The sequence below is a fragment of the Lissotriton helveticus genome, chromosome 8, assembly GCF_964261635.1.
Source record: "Lissotriton helveticus chromosome 8, aLisHel1.1, whole genome shotgun sequence".
In the NCBI taxonomy this organism is placed as follows: domain Eukaryota; kingdom Metazoa; phylum Chordata; class Amphibia; order Caudata; family Salamandridae; genus Lissotriton; species Lissotriton helveticus.
Window position 1 is genome coordinate 1,198,811,670 of NC_136069.1, and position 25,153 is coordinate 1,198,836,822.

Below are 25,153 nucleotides of genomic sequence, written 5' to 3' on the forward strand. Positions count from 1 at the left end.
GAATGTTCCGCAACAGGATAATTGGCAATTTGTTAAAAAATATTAAGAAACGTCAACAGAAACTGGTTTTTTATAAGAGAAAAAAAAAAGTTGAGAAAGTTATTGATCAGGCATTTGAAATTAAACGTAAGTTATTTATTTTGATAATCAATAGAATTAGGAAGCTAAACAAGGCAATTTATGATTTCAAAAGAAATAGTAGATGGAAGAGAATAGTTAATCGTAGTAATTTTTGTGAAGTTTTTTCTGGAGAATGGATGCATAGTTCAAGCTGTGAGGCATTTTTTAATGAGGAGAGTTATTTCCAGGATAATGATTTGGTGCATGCAGTTGACACCAGTGGTCGTGCTTATGAAGTGAAAGATGGTTGTCCAGTTGAAAAAGAAAAACTTGTGACAACAGAGGCAGAAGAGGTGTTAGGTAATGAGGTTTTAGGAAGACGTGCTAAGGGTCCTGTGTACACCTGGAAGTGTAGTAGTATTTGCAGTGTGCGACAGGATTCCATCAATTTGCTTTGTGATTTTGTACGGTCATTTAATAAGAAAAGTTTGAAGCAGAAAATAAGGTTGTTGCAAGAATTAGATCCTTGCAGAGTGAGAGAAGTGACAGGTTTGCATGGTCATTCACTGGCTTGTCTTTCCAGGAGAGTATGCCAGAGTGTTTTTCATCATTTCAGGATGCTAGCAGTGCATCATAATAAAGTGAGGAAATTAGTTAGAATGTTGTATTATGCTAAGAGTCCAGCAATTATGCTTAAAAAATTATGCGCTGCTCTTTTGCATGGTTCTGAAATAGATGTGAAGAATATATGTGAAGAAATTGAGTTTTGTTACTTTGGAAGTAAAGAGGAGAATGTTTAAATTGAGCAAGAAGAAGAGGGTCATGTGGAAGATAGTGTACAGGTTTCCAGTACAGATAATTTCCAGAGGGAAATTGCGACATTTGAGGTGAAATCAAGTGAGAGGCCTAATTTCACTTGTGTGTGTTGTCGACGCACTTATTATAAGAATCAGACTAAGTTAGTGGATTTATATGCAAAAAGTGAAAGGGAAAATAATAGTGAATGGAAGGATTTCGCAACATACTTGATGGTAGAAAATTGTTTTGATTTGGGATTGGATCAACGTGTGTGTACTTATTGTTGTTGCAAATTAAATCAAAACCAGATGCCTGCTAGAGCAGTTCATAATAATCTGGAATTGGTTGAGATTCCTTCTGAATTGAAGGATTTAAATACTTATGAATCTATTTTGATTCAAAGTATCCATCCCTTTCAGGCTATTGTAAGAATGAAGCCAAAGACAGGGAAATTGCCTCCATCAGATTTACAGAGAGGATTAAAGGGAAGAGTTGTTTATTTGCCTCTAGATTTGAAGAAAAACATTAACACAATTGGAGTAGAAAAAGTGGAAGAGGAACCTCTGGTTATCTTAGTTAATGGGGTTCCGACAAAGAATAAGAAAATATGGCAAGATTTAGTAGATGTTAGGAAAGTTAAAAAGGCAACATTGTATTTGAAAAAAAATAATAAATACTATAAGAATGTATATGTTGCAGAAGAGGAAGTAAGTGAGGAAGAGGATAGCGATTTGTGTGCTGGTCAAATTGAGAAAGTAGAACCCTCTACTAGTGAAGAAATATATGAACATTATAGTGTTCATCCTTTGCATTCCAAGGAAGTCATGGGGAATGCTATTGAGTTGTTTCAAATGAAACAAGCCAAAGGGAGTCCCATTAGTGTTTGGGAGGAAAGTTTGGAAGCTCGGTGTTTCCCACAGCTTTTTCCAACAGGTCAGGGAGGAAGATATGATGAGCGACCTCATCAAATTCCTGCTTCTGAATACCGGACTTTGCGATTGTATGCAGGAGATGCTAGGTTTCGACAATGCATTCCCTATTTGTTTCATCTCCTGTTTGAAAGCGATCTGTCTGGACTGTCATATGCAGTGAACCACATCTTGAAAAGTGGTATACACATGCAAAACATCTCGGCAAGTGACTTTATGGATAAAGTCAATGTCCAAGACAGTATTTTGGATTCTCACCTGATTAATCTCATGGCGTGTCAGCGTGGTACTAATGAGTACTGGTACCGTCGTCATGGTGATTTAAAATGTATGCTGAGGAACTTAGGTACTCCCACATGGTTCCTCACTCTGAGCTGTGCCGAGTATGGCTGGGAAGACTTACTTGAATTTCTACGAGAGGCAAATGCTAACGTAGATAACATCGAATTCAAGACACCTGGAGAACTGTGCTCTTTGGATCCAGTCAATGTATGTAGGTACTTCAATCATAGATTTGAAGCTATGATGTCTTTCATCATGAATAAGAAGAATCCACCTCTTGGAGAGGTGTTGGATTTCTTCTGGAGAAAGGAGTACCAAGCAAGAGGTGCTCCTCATATACATATGTTGCTGTGGATCAAGGATGCACCTAAATTTGGAACGGATCCAGAAGACTCAGTGATGAGTTTCATCCAACAGTATTCTACGTGTGCTGTTCCAAACGCAAAGGAGAAGAAAAGCCTAAGAGAAAAAGTTCTGCGTTTCCAAAGCCATCGATGTGGAAAGTACTGCCGTCGTAAATTCCGAAATAAGGACAAGTTCTACACTAAATGTCGTTTCGGCTTTCCACGACCGGTGATTTCTAAAGGAAGAGTAAACAGTTTGATGTCTTCGCTGCGACACAATGTCATGAAGAAATCACCTAAAAACACTTACAATTTGAAGAGGAACCAAGAGTCCAAGTACATCAACGACTACAACCCGGTGATTTTGTCCATGTGGAATGCTAACATGGATATACAGTTTGTGGCTGATAACTGTATGGCTGTGGCTCGGTATGTGACGTCTTACATCACCAAAAAAGAGAAGACAGAATTGAAGGATATGTGGGAGGACATTTCCCATGAAAAGAGCCTCAGCAAGAAGTTGTACAGTTTCAGTCTGAAGATGTTGTCGCATCGAGAAATCGGAGCGTACGAATGTTCTGACCGGTTGTCTTCAGCAAGTCTCTATGCCAAGTCCAGGAGTATCGTTTGGGCGAGTCTTGGTCTTGCAGCAACGCGTAATCGAGTTCTCAAACCTGTGCGGGAAATTGAGTATTTGGCGGAAAAGGAGCCAAACAGTACCGACATTTTGAAGACAAACATGTTGGATACATATTATCCAAATCGAAGCAGTCACCTCGAGAATGTTTGTCTGTATGAGGTTCTGCAAAATTACATATTCAAGAGGAACATCAAAGAAGATACTGAGAAAGGAGTGTATGCTGTAATAGGAAGTTAGGGATGTCTGGTCAAGCAAAGAAAATGCCACTTGGTAAACCATCGAAAATTGAGTGGCGAATCTCCTGAAAAAAAGGAGTTTTTCTATTTAGCACTTTTGCAACTTTTCAAGCCTTGGCGTGCAGAAGAGGAACTGCTTGGAGATTTCCTCTGTTACGAAGACTCTTTCAATGCCGCCAAGGAGACCATAGAATGTCCTGCTTTTCCCAAATATGTAGAAATGTTGAATGCAGAAATTGAGCAGGAAGCAACGATTGCAGCCGAGATTGCCAGAGACAGTTCTCAGGACAGTCAGAGTTCTGCTTCATTGAGTCAGGATCCACTAGGAGGACCTGTTATCGAAAATGAAGCTGCCACTGCTATGAATGAAGTGGAAAGAGCCATGGCACATGCTCAAGAGGATGCGGTTAACTTAGAAGAGTTGGAAAGACAACTCAACGTTGAGCAGAGGAAAATATATGACGAAGTTACCATGCAAATTGATCATGGATTAAGTCATGATAAGAAAGAGTGCTCATGTACGTCGTTGAAGCCTGTCCGACTGTACGTGAGTGGAGAAGCGGGAACTGGAAAAAGTTTCCTCATTAAAGCAATTTCATGCTATTTGCAGGAAAGGACAGAGTCATCGCTGTCTTGTGTTGTCACTGCTCCAACTGGACTGGCAGCACATAATATTAAAGGGATTACTTTACATCGTTTACTGATGCTGCCAGTGGAGCATGACAACAAATTACAATATCACAAGCTATCTGGAGATGCTTGTTTTGAAGTTTCAAGAATCTTGAGGAAAATGAAACTTCTTATCATTGACGAAGTAAGCATGGTTTCCAATGTCATGCTTGCCTTTGTGCATTTGAGAATGCAAGAAGTTCTCAAAACAGAGTATGATGTGTTATTTGGTGGCAAACACATCATTGTTTTCGGAGATCTTCTGCAGCTGACACCAGTGAAAGGGCAACCTGTGTTCAAAATGCTCACGCATGAAGATACCAGGAAGTGCCTAGGCAGCATTGGCAACGTCAATATATGGTTAAACTTCAATTATGCTGAACTGCATGAAAATATGCGTCAGGCGAAGGATGAAGTTTACAAGACTATTCTGCAAGATGTTAGAATTGGAAAAGTGACCGAGCATGGGAAAGAAGCTTTACATGCACGATTACTGTCAAATTTATATCCAGAACAAGATGTTGTGCCTGAGAATATTTTTCAGAAAATTACTGAGAAGAAATCTGGAATATGTTTGATGCCAACTCTTGCAGAATGTGCCAAATTTAACAACAAAATGTTGCATTTAGAAAAGCAAGAGATTGTGAAACTGGAAGCTATTGATAGAGTAGAGCATATGGGATCAACAATTATTTTGTCTGAGAATCTGAAAACAAAATTGGATTCATTAGAGAAGAGTATATCTAAAACTGCAGGTTTTGAAAAGACTCTGAATGTGTGCTTGAACTGCCGTATAATTTTAAGAAGGAATTTACATGTTGAAAGAGGTCTGGTAAATGGATCAATGGGTAATGTTGTTGATTTTGTGAAATACAGAAATAGAGATGGAATTGAATTTTTAAAAATTAAATTTGATGGCATTGAGGAAGTACAGCTAATTGCTCGTTGTTCTGCTAGATTTTTGCTTGTAAAAGACTTATATGTTCGCCATAAGCAGTTTCCTGTTTGCTTGGCATATGCGGTGACAATTCATAAATCGCAAGGTTTAAGTGTAGACAGTGCATTGGTGAATATTGGCAGGTCTGTGTTCAAGGAGGGTATGGCATATGTGGCATTGTCACGAGTTAGAACTTTATCGGGATTGTACTTGATTGAGTGTGATGTCACAAACATTTGTGCGGATCTAGATTGTGTTAAGGAATACAATAGGTTAAGAAGAGAGTATGCGCCACATTTGCCTCAGTATCCTTTGTTTGAGAAACGTGTGGTAGGCCGGAAACGAAGAAATGAGAACAATACTGGGGAGGTTGTAGCAAAAAGACAAAAAGTCAATGAACCTAAAATTACAAGCAGAAACAAAAAGGATTCTGTTGAAGATGTTGTTGGTTTTCAGTTTGAAAACAGTTCTGGTGTCAACTGCTATGCTAATGTAGTGGTTAATGTTTTGTTTTCTCTAAAAAATGTAAAAGAAGAGATTGTGGTCAATTCTGATCAAAGATTTTGCAGTTTGTTAAATTCTGTGTTAGAGAAATGTACCACTGATAGAAGAAACATAGAAAGTGTGTCTGAAATTCGAAATCTGTTAGACAGATGTTCAGGCCAAACACAATTCTCTCAAAATATTCAGCAAGATTTTCAGGAGTTTTTAATGTATATGCTTGATGTATTGCATGCTGAAGGTGTAGATCAGCTGTTTGGGCTTTCTTATCAATGGCAGCATGACTGCGAGAACTGTATGGTATCAAGTACTACTAGTGTAGACTCAGAAAGATTTATATATTTAACTTTGCCAGACAGTAAATCAGTCTCCTTTAATAAGCTAGTAAAAGCAGCTGATCACAACATGGAGTGTAGCCAATGTAAATCTGAAATGATGTCCACATTATTTATACGAACATATGGCCAGTATGTCATTTTAATGTTCCAACGATGTAGGCCTGATGGAACAAAATTGACAACTTTAATAAAAAATTTTGTAGCTTCGCAGTTGTCAATATCAGGAAGGACTTTTGTAACTGCAGCAATTATATATCATGACGGCCCTTCAATAACATCAGGACATTACACAGCTTATTTAAAGTCTAGAAATGGCTGGTCATTCTGCAATGATTCTGTTTTAATTTTCAAAAAAAAATTGCCGTATGACCTTAAAAACTCTTACCTGGTTTTTTTAAAACCAAAATTTTAGGGAAATAAGCTTGGGATGTGCTCTGTGGAATTTCAAGAAGTTCTAATGGCTCCTACACAATTTGGCCTTGAGGATAAGTGTAGTTCAGAGACATAACTTCTAACCATAGGACTGGACGTCATGGAGAAATACATGCACTTTCAATGAGTTCAGAAAAACTGTTTCTTTTTATAAGCTAATTGAAGCAGCCAATCAAAACATGGAGTAGAGGGAATGTAAGTCTGCAATGCTGTCTACTGTTTTACATTGCTTTGTGATTAAAAGTGATGTAGAGAATTAAATAATTGTAGTAGTCATAGAGGTAGTGTAAGTCTGCTTCATAGTAAGCAGTATCAGTGTCATAGGAAATGTAGAACATGACTGAGCAAGAAGGGGAAGATATTACTATTCCAGGATTGTGAAAATGATCTTCAACATTTTAATTCTGAAAGTTGCGGAAATGCCAAATGACGGGATTGGCTTACAAGAAATCCAAGAGTTATAAATGGCTCTGACCAGATTTGGCCTTGTGGAAAATTGTGGTAGAGAGCAAGAAGTCATTTATTGCATGTAATGTGTTTTTAAAAACGATGGAGATTTTCTTTCAGAAAGTGGCGGGCTGAAAGTAATAACAGCACAAAAGAATGTAAGCTGTTCATAGGACATCCTTGGACGTCATGAAAAGTAAGTTAACTTTAACGAGTTCTGAATTTTGATTTCTGATGTTGTATGGGTTTTTTAAACACAATCATTTTGATTGTGTTATTTTTTCCCCGCTGTTACATGATGAATACCTTCAAGTCACTGTTTTTAGTGAAATTTGATACATTCTGAGAACAGCAAAAATAAACCATTTAACATGTATAATTAATTCTGTACTGTTTGCATTTATGATGTATATGTAGAACTGTGTAGGAGGCATGGAGAAGGTGAGGCTTCTGTAAGTGTCAAAGTTGTTGCATGCAGTGCTGCACTTCTGCGTATTCTTTCATATGCTAGACTACATCTGCACAATGAGATACCTAAGCAAAGGAAACACAAGTGATGTGATTGTGAAATGAGCAAAATAAATTGCACGTATTTCAATTACATCACCTGTGTTTCCTATCATTATGAATCACATTGTGCAGATCAAGTTTAGGTCTGTCCAGGGAAACATAGGAGATTTGGACTTTGTTGAAGAGTGCAGTGGACATGACTCACTTCATTGGTAGACCTTCACATGTATTATCTCCTCTGTACTCTTCAACAAGTGTAAATCTCATCTGCAACCCTGAGTAGGCCTCACCTGAAACAAACCTCTGGATAGTAGACATCTTATTGGCATCCTGAAGCAATTATTTAAAATTTTAGTGTCTTGCGACACTTTTCTGAAACAACAGCAATGCAAAAGATGCACCATGTTTTAAGATAGGCCTCACTTCATCTGCATCAAGATACTGTTAGTTTAAAATGTATATCTTTAGGACTGTGTAGGGGGCCTGGAGAAGCAGAAGCTTCTGTAAGTGTCAAAGTTGTTGAAAAACTGTTTGACCTTCAATCTTTTCCCTTGTCTTTTCTAATTTTTAAATACATTTTTTAATATTTTTCAAATGTTTGTTCTCTCTTTCACAGATTGAAAGTATAAAAACAAAAAGTGAGTAATTTAACGACAATTATAAGGTAAATATTTTGTACTGTTTTCGTTACATTTCTATCACATTTAACTACTATTAGTTCCACTGCTTCATTTCTTTAACCCTCAGTTTCCTGCCTTTGCTACTTCCCTCATTCCTTTCTCTATTACCTACTTACTCAACTACTTCCACTCTTTTTCTCAGTCCCTCTCTTCTCATAGTTCCTCACTCTTGTTCACTCACTGCGTCTCTATTACTCTTAGTGTCTTTGACTGATCACTCTATCACTACTTGTTCATAATGCTTTCTCTGTGTAGTTGAAGCACACTAAGGGTAATATTATGAACACAGCCAATAAAATTATTGCTCTTTTTATTGGCAGAAAACTGGTGCAAAAGTGGTTTTAGTGGCAGTTTTCTGCCACAAAAGCAGCTTTAGCGACACATTTCTGTCAATAAAAGCTGCAAAACTTTTATTGCCTATGTTGATGATATGGCTCTATGTTAATTACATTTCTTTGCTGTTTCAATTAATCTTTTTCTATTATTTTTTGTTTTCTGTTTTCTATTTTTTCTCTCCGTTATTCCTCATTTTTTAATCTTATTTTGAACATTCACTCACATTCTCCAAGAAACTCTTCTTTGTTAATGTTATACTCTCTTTTTTTTTTCTTTCACTTCGTTATCTATTTTGTTTTTCACAATTATACCCTCTTCTGTCTTTTCTTCGGTAAATAGATCTATTAAACAGTATCTCTTCTTTACTCCCTATAGCTGTCTTTCTTTTAACATCACTCTCTGTTTCCTTTCCTTATACTTACACTTTTTTTTTTTTTTTTAATTTTTTTGGTTAGCTCCCGGTCCGCGTACCGGGAAGCTAACCCGAAAGCGAACCAAAAGAAATAGAGCTTGCCAGAGTGCTAAACATTCTAGCAATTTTTTTGGAAAGGGAAGGTAGTTCTGAAAAGAACTTTTTTTTATATATTTTTGTTGTTTTATATTTTTTTTTTATTTTTTGAACATTTTTTGTTTTTTTTGTATTTTTTGAACGATTTTATATTTTTTTTGGGTTTTTTTTGGGGGGGGGAAACAACAAAAAACAGGCGTTGAAAAGGGCTCAACAGGAGCAAAAAAAAATTACTGGGGGCGGTTAGGGCAATCATGGTGGAGTGGTGTGGCTCACTGGTTAGAGGCGGCAGACCCGAGAGCAGAGAACAGCCTGGGACCAGGGTTCGATTCCCGACGCGGCAGGGTCTTGGACCAGGATCAGCGGACTTGATAATTCTCGCCTCGGTGCCTACTCTAACCAGGGATCACACTCGGCAACTCTGGGCATTAAGCTTGCCTCATCTCCACAACGGCCCCTCACAAACGCCGGGGATGCCTGGTTTCACCTTGGAGACTCCCAGGAGGGACTATCTCACAGGGAAAGCCAGGACGGGTTCCCCAGCGGTCTATAGCGCTACGAGGCCTGCGGTGCGGGTAGCAGTGCGCTTTACAAGACACACACAATTTACAATTTACAATGGTGTTCATACGCCAGGTTCAGTGCATTGATGCTCATGTTGCCACAAGCTAATAATGCACGACAGTGCATACATAAGTGGATCATGTGCCCAAAATTTTGTTGAATATTTGGCACAGTTTCCCGTGCCTCTTCTGGTGATAGAGAAACCGGTATTGTTGGTCTGGCCACAGGAGTTGGTCTGGGATTGTCGTGCATATCCCTTAATTCCGCCCGGCTGTAATTTAGGGGATGTTTCCTCGTCATGTGCCTGTGCATAGTGTGATTGCCAAAGCTATATTTTTTGTCCGTCCCTCTGGACAATTGTTCCTTGCATATCAGGCAGGTGACATACCTCGCGTTGACTTTTTTTTGCCCACGAGGTATTGAAAAAAACTGCCAGATGAAACTGGCTTTCTTTCTGGAAACCCGGGGCAACTCTTCTAAAAATTGTGGTTCTTCTCCCTCCTCATCCATTTCTTCCTCTTCCTCCTCAGTGTTGGTAAGAACCTGGGGAGGTGGTCCTTTCTTCCCATGAGGAGGTGGTGGTGGTGGTGGGGGTCCACCAGCTGAAGCTACCAATGAAGCCATTTTCCAAGAAGCAAAATAGGTCTTCCTCTCACAATGATGAAAGTCAGAGTGAGGAAAGAAGGAGGGGTTTTCATCATTTGGGAAAAAACAATACTTCTCAACCAATGAAAAGTGTTATTTTTAAGTCACCTGACCTAGCCTTCCATCATTATGAAACCAAAAGTGAAATGAACCAATGAAAAGTTTTATTAACAAGTCACATGACCTCTCACGCTCATGTTACGCGCTGCGGAACGCTCCCCGGTTAGCTTCCGGTTCGCTCCGCTTCGCGCCTCGGTACGCGCCCCGGGACACTTCCGGGTGCGCTAACGCGATACGTCACAAGACGCATTTCGTGGCAACGCGATACGTCGCGCTTTCGCGCCGCGGATCGCTTCTGGGGAGCTGCGTTTCGCGCCTCGGTCCGCGCCCCGGGGCACTTCCGGGTGCGCTAACGCAGTACGTCATAAGACGCATTACGCGGCAACGCGATACCGTCACTATGTTGATTTCTTACCGGTTCGCGGACCGGGTCGCGGAATCAAAGTGAGCTAACGGGAAGCTTCCCGGTTCGCGGACCGGGAGCGAAACAAAAAAAATATTTAAAAAAAAATATTAATAAACATATAAAATATATTTTTGGATTTAAAGAAGAATACATTTTACAGCTATAGATATTAGCTTTTAAAAAACCAATGAAATTCACTGAAAAAACCATAGGTTATAGACCATATATAGTTAGGAATTAGCATTTACAAAACCTTGAAAATTCACTGAAAAAACCATAGGTTATAGACCATATATAGTTAGGAATTAGCATTTAAAAAACCTTATTTTACTCACACAAAACCATTGAAATTCCATATATAGTTAGTTGTACTAACTATATATCGCGCACCCGCAATCCACTGCTGATCATGTCACATATTACATCATTCATGACATGGTCAGTGACATCACTGATGACATCACTGATGACATCTCAAATGACATCACTGATGACATCACTGATGACATCTCAAATGACATCACTGATGACATCACTGATGACATCTCAAATGACATCACTGATGACATCACTGATAACATCTCAAATGACATCACTGATAACATCTCAAATGACATCACTGATGACATCTCATTTGAAATCAATGGTCACATCACTGATGATATCATTCATGTGACAATACAATGCATCTCCTCACACTTTAATATAACCTCTGTTACACCCAGTGTTAAATACAGAACATATTTTTTTAAACAATTGACACACCAATACTAGTTACTACATACGCACTCACTGATTCCTACGTCTACACACACATTCACTCATTCACCCATACAATCATTCATACATACAATCACTCATCTTTACAACACTATCATATGCACTCATACACCCTATACAGACACTCACACTCTGCCACTCATCCTTGGAGTTACTCACACACCTAGTCAGTCCTGTAAAGAATCAATCACACTTCCATTTTCTAATCTATACAGTTAAACATAGAGTACCTTACATTTTCAAACATATTCTAACACATACTTACTCTCTTATAAATCATTGATACAAGAATACATTGATCTGCACAGAGTCACACATCTCCCAGCCAGCCACACACACACTCAGTCTCCCATACAAATACTTGGACAATCAATCAATAACCCATATAGTTACTCATATAGCTACTGATCAACACATGCAGCAGTTTACAGAATACCAGACATAATGATGCACAAATTAAGACAGTTTAGTCACTAACCTATGCATTCAGTGAGACACATTTAATCACTCACTCATACAGTCAGTCACGCACCTACTAAAACCTTCATTCAGACACTTATACATCCACTCATTTAGTTGTGATGTGATGTCATCAGTGATGTCATTTGAGATGTCATCAGTGATGTCATCAGTGATGTCATTTGAGATGTCATCAGTGATGTCATCAGTGATGTCACTGACCATGTCATGAATGATGTAATATGTGACATGATCAGCAGTGGATTGCGGGTGCGCGATATATAGTTAGTACAACTAACTATATATGGAATTTCAATGGTTTTGTGTGAGTAAAATAAGGTTTTTTAAATGCTAATTCCTAACTATATATGGTCTATAACCTATGGTTTTTTCAGTGAATATATATATATATATATTCACTGAAAAAACCATAGGTTATAGACCATATATAGTTAGGAATTAGCATTTACAAAACCTTGAAAATTCACTGAAAAAACCATAGGTTATAGACCATATATAGTTAGGAATTAGCATTTAAAAAACCTTATTTTACTCACACAAAACCATTGAAATTCCATATATAGTTAGTTGCACTAACTATATATTGCGCACCCGCAATCCACTGCTGATGATGTCACATATTACATCATTCATGACATGGTCAGTGACATCACTGATGACATCACTGATGACATCTCAAATGACATCACTGATGACATCACTGATGACATCTCATTTGACATCAATGATCACATCACTGATGATATCATTCATGTGATAATACAATGCATCTCCTCACACTCTAATATAACCTCCGTTACACCCAGTGTTACATACAGAGTATAATTTTTGAAACCATTGACACACCAATACTAGTTACTACATACGCACTCACTGATTCCTATGTCTACACACACATTCACTCATTCACCCATACAATCATTCATACATACAATCACTCATCTTTAAAACACTATCATATGCACTCATACACCTATACAGACACTCACACTCTGCCACTCATCCATGGAGTTACTCACACACCTAGTCAGTCCTGAAAAGAATCAATCACACTTCCATTTTCTCATCTATACAGTTAAACACAGAACACCTTACATTTTTGAAACATATACTAACACATACTTACTCTCTTATACAATCACTGATACAAGTACACATTGATCTGCACAGAGTCACACACCTCCCAGCCAGCCATACACACACTCAGTCTCCCATACAAATACTTGTGCAACCAATCAATAACCCATATAGCCACTCATATAGCTACTGATCAACACATGCAGCAGCTTGCACAACAACAGACATACTGATGCACACTTTCAGACAGTTTAGTCACTAACCCGTGCATTCAGTAGGACGCATTTAATCAGTCACTCATACAGTCAATCACGCACCTACTAAAACCTTCATTCAGACACTTATACATCCACTCATTCTTCAATATGTAAAACATATTTAAACTTTACAGAAACACATAATCACTGGATGATGTCATCAGTGATGTCATCAGTGATGTCATTTGAGATGTCATCAGTGATGTCATCAGTGATGTCACTGACCATGTCATGAATGATGTAATATGTGACATCATCAGCAGTGGATTGCGGGTGCGCAATATATAGTTAGTGCAACTAAATATATATGGAATTTCAATGGTTTTGTGTGAGTAAAATAAGGTTTTTTAAATGCTAATTCCTAACTATATATGGTCTATAACCTATGGTTTTTTCAGTGAATTTTCAAGGTTTTGTAAATGCTAATTCCTAACTATATATGGTCTATAACCTATGGTTTTTTCAGTGAATTTCAATGGTTTTTTAATAGCAAATATCATAAGCTGTCGAATGTCAAGTACGTGGTAAGTGAAAACATTTTCGTGTTTATGCACACTGATCTGCTTTGAATGGTGCCCCCCCCCCTCATTTCTATTAGGAGTACTCTCTCTTTGCAGATAGTGAAAGGTAGTTAACGCAGGTCTTTGCCCCCATTGTAATCCGTCGTGCCTGCTTCTCTCTCCATTTGATTCATTGTTATCCAAGTATTTACTGTTTTAGAATTAGTTCTCTTTGGTTCATTCTCTATTTACAAACAAACACAGAGTCGCAATACTCTGTTTAGTCTTTGCAGATAACGAAAAATCGTGTAAAAAAAAAGAAAAGGAATCGAGCAAAATCAGTAGGCCACTAATGGGATCTCTTTTTGACCTCGCTAAAATAGAAACATTAGGAACAACCCCTCATGACAAATACAAAACTAGTGAGATGAACTGAACTCCACACAATGATGGCTGCAAAACAGCTCGGCTCCGCCACCCACCCCGCCCAAAATAACGATAAAGAACGGCTGCCATGATTGGTTGCGGAATTACCACGACGGAGCTACGAAATGGTGCTGCTCTCATGCTAACCCCAGCTTCAGTCTGAAACATCCAGAAACACTGTAGACTACCAATTCGATCAGTTCCGGTAGCGCCCCAATGTAACCCGGTAGAGAAGAACTAGCCCTCCCCTCTTTGACTGATGGTTCTTGTTGCCTGTCCCTTCTGTTGTCATTTAACAGAACTATTTAGCCTGCTGAAAGGGGTTGTGTTCCGACCGCTGGTTGGTGGAGACATTTTGACTATATTCTGTACCTGCGTTGTCGCGTAATGCGTCATATGACGCGCCGCGTTAGCGCATCCGGAAGTCATCCGGGGCGCGCAGCGCGTAACGTAAGCATAACAAGTCATGTGACTTGTTAATAAAACTTTTCATTGGTTCATTTTACTTTTCTTATTGTAATGATGAAAGGCTTGGTCATATGACCTAAAAATTACGCTTTTCATTACTTCCGAACATTATTTTTTCTTAAATATATGTTATAATGTTCCAGGCTAATGTACTTTCCCGGAAATTTTACAACTGTCCTGCAAGTAAAATATATTCTTTTTTCGAGAAAAAGAGCGTTTCTTCGTCCCATGACGGAGCCGTTGAGCAAAAGAGGGTCGACCTGCTGTCTTAGTCGCCGATACGCCTGAATATGAGATTCTTATCGATCACTTTATGTTGCAGGAATAGAAAACACAACAGCCCTTGACCATTTATCTTTACTGCGTTCCTTCGTATTATACCTTTTACCCTTCATGTAATTGGTCTGCTTTATTTCACTTGCCTTTTAATGATTCTAAAACAGTGACTATTATTAAAAACTTTACCAATGTATATACTACTACCATGTTTTCTTTTAAAAACCTTTATTGTGAAAATTTCATTATACAAATACGAGCCTATAACCACGTGGGCCGGCCACGGAGCAAACTGTAATCGTATATGATGAATAGACATTTACACAAAGTAAAGTAAAGTACACTGTAGAGGAACGTAACGGGCGGGCCATTAGGTTGCAAGAACTAAGGTGTCTAACAGTTACGGAATCGGTGGACGTACATTTTATAATTAAAATACGACAGGGCCAGTTACAATAAAATTATCTAGATATACATTTGCGGGCAAGTACCATGGGTGACGTTAATTCGAACTTTCAACAGTACAGTAATCAATAACACATCAGAACTTAATATCAATAGGGATGTCGAAATATTCAATCAATTCTCGTCCCCGCCCGCCATGTGCTTCAAAACTGCATACGTATCTCGTGATTTCAAGGTTCTGCAACCAGTACACAACAAGGAGTTACGAGTCCCATTTATTCTGGCGCCATTTTGGGCGAGGACGGGCAGGTCCAGGATATAGTCAAAATGTCTCTACCAACCATCGACTATGATGATGTTCATATGCTGTATTTATTAGAGTAACACTCATCTGTCCACATGAAATTAATTTGCCACAATCTAAACATGTCATTTTAATCTTTCCAAAGTTCTTCTAAATATTTGGGACCGTTTCCCTTGCCTCTGAAGCTCTCAGTGCCACTTCTTTGATGAATGTACTAGCAGGTCAGGGGTTCTCCTCCAAATCTCTCTTTTATGCAGCACTATAATTAATTGGTGCCACCTCTCCATATGACGATGCATGGTATAGTTACCACAACTATATTTTTTTTCGGTTCCTCTGGAGAGTTCATCGTGGCAGATGAAGCGTGTAACGTACCGGGCATTTACCTTTTTTTGCATGTACAGGAAAGGAAAAATAAATCGAGCGTCCGAGTTCTAAGGTGTCCCAGGGCCATTTTGGTGGACCAGGCCCAAATCCAAAGAACAGCTATCTCACAGGCTAATGGGGCGACCCACGCCGAGTTTCAGCATTGTAGGATGACCACACAAGTACAGCAACTTGCTAGACATCACCTCGGTGCCATCCGGATCTCGGCGCCCCACTGCAGATGAAGTGCCTCTCAACTATGAAACCACCACGGTGACATCCGGATCTTGGCGCGTTGTGCTGCCTTCGGCCTATTCGCACATCGGTCCGCTACTGACGCCATCTCACAGGCTAATGGGGCGACCCACGCCGAGTTTCAGCATTGTAGGATGACCACACCAGTACAGCAACTTGCTAGACATCACCTCGGTGCCATCCGGATCTCGGCGCCCCACTGCAGATGAAGTGCCTCTCAACTATGAAACCACCACGGTGACATCCGGATCTTGGCGCGTTGTGCTGCCTTCGGCCTATTCGCACATCGGTCCGCTACTGACGCCATCTCACAGGCTAATGGGGCGACCCACGCCGAGTTTCAGCATTGTAGGATGACCACACCAGTACAGCAACTTGCTAGACATCACCTCGGTGCCATCCGGATCTCGGCGCCCCACTGCAGATGAAGTGCCTCTCAACTATGAAACCACCACGGTGACATCCGGATCTTGGCGCGTTGTGCTGCCTTCGGCCTATTCGCACATCGGTCCGCTACTGACGCCATCTCACAGGCTAATGGGGTGACCCACGCCGAGTTTCAGCATTGTAGGATGACCACACCAACTTGCTAGACATCACCTCAGTGCCATCCGAATCTTGGCATCTCAACGCCTAGTGGTATCTTCCATACAAAAAATATTGTTACGCTGCCTTTGGCCCCATTCGCACATCAGTCCGCAACTTAGACATCACCTCGGTGCCATCCGGATCTTGGCATCTCAGCGCCTTGTGGTGTCAGTCAGAAAATATTGTTGTGCTGCCTTCGGCCTATTCGCACATCGGTCCGCTACTGACGCCATCTCACAGGCCAACGGGGCGCCCCACGCCGACTTTCAGCATTGTAGGATGGCCACACCAGTGCGGCAACTTGCTACACACCACCTCGGTGCCATCCGGATCTTGGCATCTCAGCGCCTTGTGGTGTCTTCTACACCGGAAATATAGTAGAAAATATTGTTGCGCTGCCTTTGGCCCCATTCACACATCAGTCCGCTACTGACACCATCTCACAGGCCAACGGGGCGCCCCACGCCGACTTTCAACATTGTAGGATGGCCACAGAAGTGCGACAACTTACTAGACACCACCTCGGTGCCATCCGGATCTTGGCGCGTTGTGCTGCCTTCGGCCTATTCGCACATCGGTCCGCTACTGACGCAAACTCACAGGCCAACGGGGCGCCCCACGCCGACTTTCAGCATTGTAGGATGGCCACACCAGTGCGGCAACTTCCTACACACCACCTCGGTGCCATCCGGATCTTGGCGCGTAGTGAAGCTGCAGCAGCTGCAAATAAGCTTCAGACAGTGTTACAACCGCTGCTCAGAACTCTCAACTATGACACCACCTCGGTGCCATCTGGATCTTGGCGCGTTGTATTGCCTTCGGCCTATTCGCACATCGGTCCGCTACTGACGCCGCCTCACGTGCCAACGTATTTTCTCCGCATTTTATACCCTATGCCGCATAACAGGTCATGTGACTTGTTTATAAAACTTTTCATTGGTTCATTTTACTTTTGGTTTCCTAATGATGGAAGGCTTGATCATATGACCTAAAAACAACACTTTTCATTGGATGAAAACTTTTTTTTTCCCCCAAACGATGAAAGCCCCACCTTGTTTCTGGATGTTTCAGACTGAAGCTGGCGTCAGCATGAAAGCACCACCATCTCGTAGCTCCGTCGTGGTCATTCCGCGAGCAATCATGGCAGCCGCTCCCCACCAGAAGCCTGCAGGAGTCGGAGCCCCCAAAACTTTTGATGAATTCTCAAGGCGGAGGGGACGCTTTCGAGAATGGGGTCCAAGATCTAGCAGACAAGCGTCCGATTTCCAAGGTGTCCCAGGGCCATTTCAGTGGACCAGGCCCAAAAAGGAAACAGCCTGCCGCCATTTTGAGAGTCCTGTGACAGCCGCCTATCGCTGCACCGCAAGAGTGGGCGCAACTCAGCTGAATGGCGGATTTTGACACAGTGGACCAAAAGCGGACGGAATGGCAACTGAAACGGTAAAGGGGCGCCCCACTAAAACAGATGAGACTCCACCTGGAGAGGCCCGTTCACGCCGCCTCCCCCGGGGCGCTCCACGCCGTTATTCGGAGCAGCATTGTAGGATACCAAAACCAGTGCGGCAACTTACTGGACATCACCTTGGTGCCATCGTTCTGCTGCCTTGGAACTATTCGCACAACAGTTTGCTACTGATGACCCACCCCCCGCGACGCCCCACGCCGTTATTTGCTGGGTGGCAACTTACTAGACATCACTTTCGTGTCATCTAGATTTCGGCGCGTTCTGCTGCCTTGGAACTATTCGCACAACAGTTTGCTACTGATGACCCACCCCCCGCGACGCCCCACGCCGGAAATCTGGACGTTGTGCTGCGTTGGGACTATTCGCACAGCCGACCGCTACTTCGTTGTTTTTCTCTAAAAATGTTTATATGTTATTACTATTTTTGTTTTCTTGTATATATTTATAAATTATTAAAGTTTTATAATCTTACTACTTTGTCGGAGTGCTATATATTTTTAATGTGACACATAATTGTAAAAACTTTGATGTACAAAGAGTCATCCCTGGAATCTTCCGCTTCACGCTCGGTCCCCTCCCCAATCACAATACAGGATGGTTTTCAGATAATAGCAACGCTTCTGCTGTGACGGATCTCATCGAGTGTGGGCCTTGATCTACTATAACTCCTTTGAAGACGGGTGATTCTTTACAGCTGTGGCCATAAACTACATCTGCAGGGCTAGCTGATAGCCTAGGACCGGCCTGGACAATCGGACACAGAGGAAAAGGAGTGTCAGAGGGTGCGGTAGTGAATAGGGCGAAAGGGAGGTGTCGGGCGGGCACAGGGTGTGATTCTCAGGGAAGAACAGCGCAGATGGGGGGAGGTTTATTACCCATGCATAAAACAGAGAGCGGGGGTGACCACTGCCTGGGGGAGATGCTTGCGAGGGTGGGGAGCCATGCTAAGGATCGACAGCGTGCACAGAGTGGATCTGGTCAAGGCATCTAAAATGGCTGCCGTGCACGACAAAAGTGTGGCATTTGAAAAAAGACAAGATGGCGCACACAATGTTTTTCAACAATTCCTGATTTCCTTCGAATCGAACGTTAACAGACGTTGGGGCATATTACCAAAGTTAAGCGATATTTATCCCTAACGATGCATTGCAAAGATTTTTTTACCGTCAGAAATTATCGCAGATAAACCTTGCTATTATCAAGGTTTATCGCAAATACGATAAAAAACGAGCGCAATGCATTAATATCGCTGAAAACTCCGCGATATTCATGCATTACCGAGCTAATGCTCTTAGCCATGTTATCCACCTCCCATTGGATAACATGGCTAAGAACTGCTCAGGGCAGCTGTTACTTTTTGGAGATATTCGCGCTTATCTCGAATATTTCCAAAAGTTGATAATAGGAGATAGCGATGTTAGCGACTGTTTCCAGTCGCTAACATCTTGGCATGCCCACTTTGCATGTCATTAGTGATAAATATCACTCACATGCAAAGTGGGACCCAAGATGGTCGCTATCTCCTACTAGCCGTCGCTAACTGGTGTTAGCAACAGCTAGGTAATACAGATATAATTTTATCTCCGCGAAGCGGAGCGCTGTTACAGATATATATCTTGTTTTTGAACGTTAATTTCTCAAAATGCACTGAAGCACATATATTGAGACATAGCAAAGGCACATCGGGCTACCAGTCCCTAATATTTTACCAAGTTTCGTGCAAATCCATTCAGCCGTTCGATTATTATTATTATTTTTTTTTTTTGCCCCGCGGGGCCCTTTTAAAACCTCCACATCAAACCTAGGGGGTCAGCGAGGATCTACTATGCCCCCTTATGGTCATCAGCCGTTCGATTATTATTATTATTTTTTTTTTTTGCCCCGCGGGGCCCTTTTAAAACCTCCACATCAAACCTAGGGGGTCAGCGAGGATCTACTATGCCCCCTTATGGTCATTTGCCCCTTCGCTTTGGCCTCCTCTTGTCTCTCGATCCTACCGAGAGACAAGATGGCGGCCGCTACGTACTGTTTGGAATGTTTACAGACACCGGAGAGCCAATCAGCTTCGCTTCGCAAAGCTCCGTAACGCGAAAAGTACGCGAAGCGGTGCGCTGTTACAGATATATATCTTTTTTTGAACGTTAATTTCTCAAAATCCACTGAAGCACATATATTGAGACCTAGCAAAGGCACATCGGGCTACCAGTCCCTACAATTTTGCCAAGTTTCGTGCAAATCCATTCAGCCGTTCGATTATTATTATTATTATTTTTTTTTGCCCCGCGGGGCCCTTTTAAAACCTCCACATCAAACCTAGGGGGTCAGCGAGGATCTACTATGCCCCCTTATAGTTATTTCCCCCTTTGTTTTGACCTCCTCTTGTCTCTCGATCCTACCGAGAGACAAGATGGCGGCCGCTACGGACTGTTTGGAATGTTGACAGACGCCGGAGAACCAATCAGCTTCGCTTCACAAAGCTCCGTTGCGCGAAAAGTCCGCGAACCAGAGCGCTAACCGGTCCGCTGTTACAGATATATATCTTTTTTTAAACGTTAATTTCTCAAAATCCACTGGAGCACATATATTGAGACCTACAAAAGGCACATCGGGCTACCAGTCCCTACAATTTTGCCAAGTTTCGTGCAAATCCATTCAGCCGTTCGGGCTAAAAGTGAGGCCAACCGCCCTATGGAAAACTCAATGTTAAAAACACGTTTTGGGACCCCCCTTTTTTCTCGGCCCCCACTGGACGAACCCCCCCCAAATTTTCAAGGGCTGCTCAGAAACAAAATGTGCCATTTTCCTGAAAATTTCAGCCGATTCCGTCCACAAACGCCAAAGTTATTAGACATAGAATTTTCAAAAAACCCATAGAGAAAAAATCCTAACTATATATACCTACTGGCGACCGCCAGTAGGTAATATATATATATATATATATATTCCAAACACTCCCTTCATCTCACAAAAGAATTGGGGCGCACTCCTTTAGCTTTCCACAGCGAGATTTTTTATTCAGGATCTTTGAAACATAAGAGCGAGTGATCAACGCGTTTCGATGTTACTGGCATCTTGCTCATTTCTATATATATATATATTCACTGAAAAAACCATAGGTTATAGACCATATATAGTTAGGAATTAGCATTTACAAAACCTTGAAAATTCACTGAAAAAACCATAGGTTATAGACCATATATAGTTAGGAATTAGCATTTAAAAAACCTTATTTTACTCACACAAAACCATTGAAATTCCATATATAGTTAGTTGCACTAACTATATATTGCGCACCCGCAATCCACTGCTGATGATGTCACATATTACATCATTCATGACATGGTCAGTGACATCACTGATGACAACATCCAGTGACTATGTTTCTGTAAAGTTAAAATATGTCTTACATATTGAAGAATGAGTGGATGTATAAGTGTCTGGACGAAGGATTTAGTAGGTGCATGACTGAATGTATGAGTGAGTGATTAAATGTGTCTCACTGAGTGCATGGGTTAGTGACTAAACTGTCTTAATTTGTGCATCATTATGTCTGTTGTTCTGTAAACTGCTGCATGTGTTGATCAGTAGCTATATGAGTAACTATATGGGTTATTGATTGATTGCCCAAGTATTTGCATGGGAGACTGAGTGTGTGTGTGGCTGGATGGGAGGTGTGTGACTCTGTACAGATCAATGTGTACTTGTATCAATGATTGTATAAGAGAGTAAGTATGTGTTACTATATGGTTGAAAACGTAAGGTGCTCTATGTTTAACTGTATAGAGTAGAAAATGGAAGTGTGATTGATTCTTTACAGGACTGACTAGGTGTGTGAGTAACTCCATGGATGAGTGGCAGAGTGTGAGTGTCTGTATAGGTGTATGAGTGCATATGATTGTGTTGTAAACATGAGTGATTGTATGTATGAATGATTGTATGGGTGAATGAGTGAATGTGTGTGTAGACGTAGGAATCAGTGAGTACGTATGTAGTAACTAGTATTGGTGTGTCAATGGTTTCAAAAATTATACTCTGTTTTTAACACTGGGTGAAACAGAGGTTATATTAAAATGTGAGGAGATGCATTGTATTGTCACATGAATGATATCATCAGTGATGTGGTCATTGATGTCAAATGAGATGTCATCAGTGATGTCATTTGAGATGTCATCAGTGATGTCATCAGTGATGTCACTGACCATGTCATGAATGATGTAATATGTGACATCATCAGCAGTGGATTGCGGGTGCGCAATATATAGTTAGTGCAACTAACTATATATGGAATTTCAATGGTTTTGTGTGAGTAAAATAAGGTTTTTTAAATGCTAATTCCTAACTATATATGGTCTATAACCTATGGTTTTTTCAGTGAATTTTCAAGGTTTTGTAAATGCTAATTCCTAACTATATATGGTCTATAACCTATGGTTTTTTCAGTGAATTTCAATGGTTTTTTAATAGCAAATATCATAAGCTGTCGAATGTCAAGTACGTGGTAAGAATTTTTTTTTTCGTGTTTATGCACACTGATCTACTTTGATTGCTGCCCCCCACCCCTCATTTCTATTAGGAGTACTCTCTCTTTGCAGATAGTGAAGGGTAGTTAACGCAGCCCTTTCCCCCTTTGTAATCCGTCGTGCCTGCTTCTCTCTCCATTTGATTGATTGTTCTCTTTGGTTCATTCTCTATTTACAAACAAGCACAGAGTCGCAATACTCTGTTTAGTCTTTGCAGATAGCGAAAAATCGTGTAAAAAAACAAAAGGAATCGAGCAAAATCAGTAGGCCACTAATGGGATCTCTTTTTGACCTCGCTAAAATAGAAACATTAGGAACAACCTGTTGAAAATAGCAATGCGTATGTACATAAGCGGCGTTCATTTGTGTTCACAGTACCCCTTGTTGATTGTTTCAATCGAGCATTGAATTGTTCGATGTTAATTCTCTTAAGGATCTTCTCTGCCTGCAAACGAGGAAGAATAGGAATATTCTCTCTCCCTTTGCAGATAGTGAAGGGTAGGTAACGCAAGCCTTTAACACGTCGTACCTATTTCATTCCTCATTGATTGATTGATTGTCCGAACATTGACTGTTTGGGAATTAGTTCTTTTTGGAGGTATTCCCTGTTTGCAAATAAACGTAGGAAAATCTTTGCAAGTAGTGAAAGGGTACGTAATGCGGACCTTTCTCCCCCGTTGTAATCTGTCATGCCTATCTACTCCCCACTGATTGATGCACCTGTTTCACCCGGACCATTTACTAGACATACGTCATCTGGCCCGACCAGAGAGCACCCCTAGTGAAAAGGACATATGCAATAATAACGAAGTGATCACTGTATCCTGTTAACAGAAACTTTAGCATGAAACAACCTGGAAAGAAAAGAATAGGAAAACGAAAATCAGTAGGCCACTGATGAACATGAACTTTTATTAAACAACGAACAAAGAAACGATAACATAACGTAATGATAAAACCTATTAATGTCCTAGAAACAAGAAAACGTTAAAATATGCCAGTGGTGAGAGACCAGAAAAACAGTAACAGAAACCAAATCACCCCTCGCTGTCCCACCGCCTGCCACGCCAAAAAAATCGATAGACTAGGGAAAATGCAAGTCAGTAGAACATCCGCCCCCACTCTGGAAACTTCCAAGGTGGGGCAGGGTTCCGGCTACGCCCAGCCGGGAGCAGCCCATATAAGGCAGGTCCTGCTGCCACGCCTCGGCCAGGAGATCCTAACGTAGGGTGTAGCCGGAGGAGAGGCCGAGACCAGCGGGACCCGGCCAGGGGATTGCCTTTACAACGCTGAACAGTTGCAGGGGGGGGAATGTCTCCTCGACCCTCCCCTCTCTCTCCCAGTCCGGCCGCGGTGGCCCTTGAGAGTTGCAGGTAGTCCCGCCACATGCTCTTCCGGTCCGGCCACCAACGGTCGGGGGGCCGAGGCCGACGGAATCCGGCTGCAGCCGATAAACCAAGAAACCCGTTCATGGGGCCAGAGCCAGGGGCGTCCGGCCGACATCCACCGGAAGCCCGGCCCGAAGACGGACGGGACACTTCTTTCTTTTATAATGGCTGCGACAACACTGGGGGGGGATGTCTTGCACATGCCTCCGACCCCCCCCTCGTCCTCATCGCCTGGTCCGACCATAACAAATCTCAAGCAAGACGCCGTGCGGTGCACTGGGAGGGAGAGACGGTGCGAACAGGCCTCTCCCGCCTCCCCAGTGGAGGCTTCCCAGCTGCACCCTCAGCGGTCCAGGCGCCCGGAAAAGAGTTCTTCCACTGTGGCCATGCTGCAACGTCTCGCCCGGCAGGGTGGAGCCCGTCCGCTCATTTGACCCCGCGATCGCCAGTAGCTACCGAACTCTCAAAATGGCGGTCGACCTGGCAAGAGCGGGCCCAGCATAAAGAAATGGCCCGGTCACTGGTTGACTCCACCACCGTAGTCCTCCACGACCTTGAAGATTCTAGAGGAGCCGCGGGAGTCTCCCACCCCCGATGGGGAATGACTGCCATGATCACCCGTGGAGTGACGAAACTGTATCCGCGGGACGTCGGCGCCAGCCTCACTTTGAATTACTAGAATCCTGCAGACCTCACTTCCGGTGAAAGCACAGTGTGACCCGGTAGGAAAAATTGTTGCACCCCCTCCCCTTTTTGACTGATAGTTCAAACCACCGATCCTTTCCTTTGCCCTTTTAACGGAACTTTGGACTGCCTCCCCCTCTTTTACATTTTCTAGAGAAAACAAAACATTAACCACTACATTAGCATAGCAGTTGACACCAGAACTGTTTTCAAATTGAAAACCAACAACATCTTCAACAGAATCCTTTTTGTTTCTGCTGTGACCCTGCTCCAGCACAGGCATTGTCCCCAGCAGTAATTCTGCAATGCCGGTAAGAATAGCTGTGGTGCCTACTGGACTCACTCACCCCCGCGGCGCCCCACGCCGTTATTTGCTGGGCGGCAACTTGCTAGACATCACCTTCGTGACATCCAGATTTCAGCGCGTTCTGCTGCCTTGGAACTATTCGCACAACAGACCGCTACTGACAAGAATATTTGATTATTGGTGCTGTCAATTTCAATAAATCTATTGGATAATTCAAAAGAAATTGCCACGGTCTCTTCGTTGTTTAAATGTTTTTACTGTTTTTGTTTTGTTGTATATATTTAT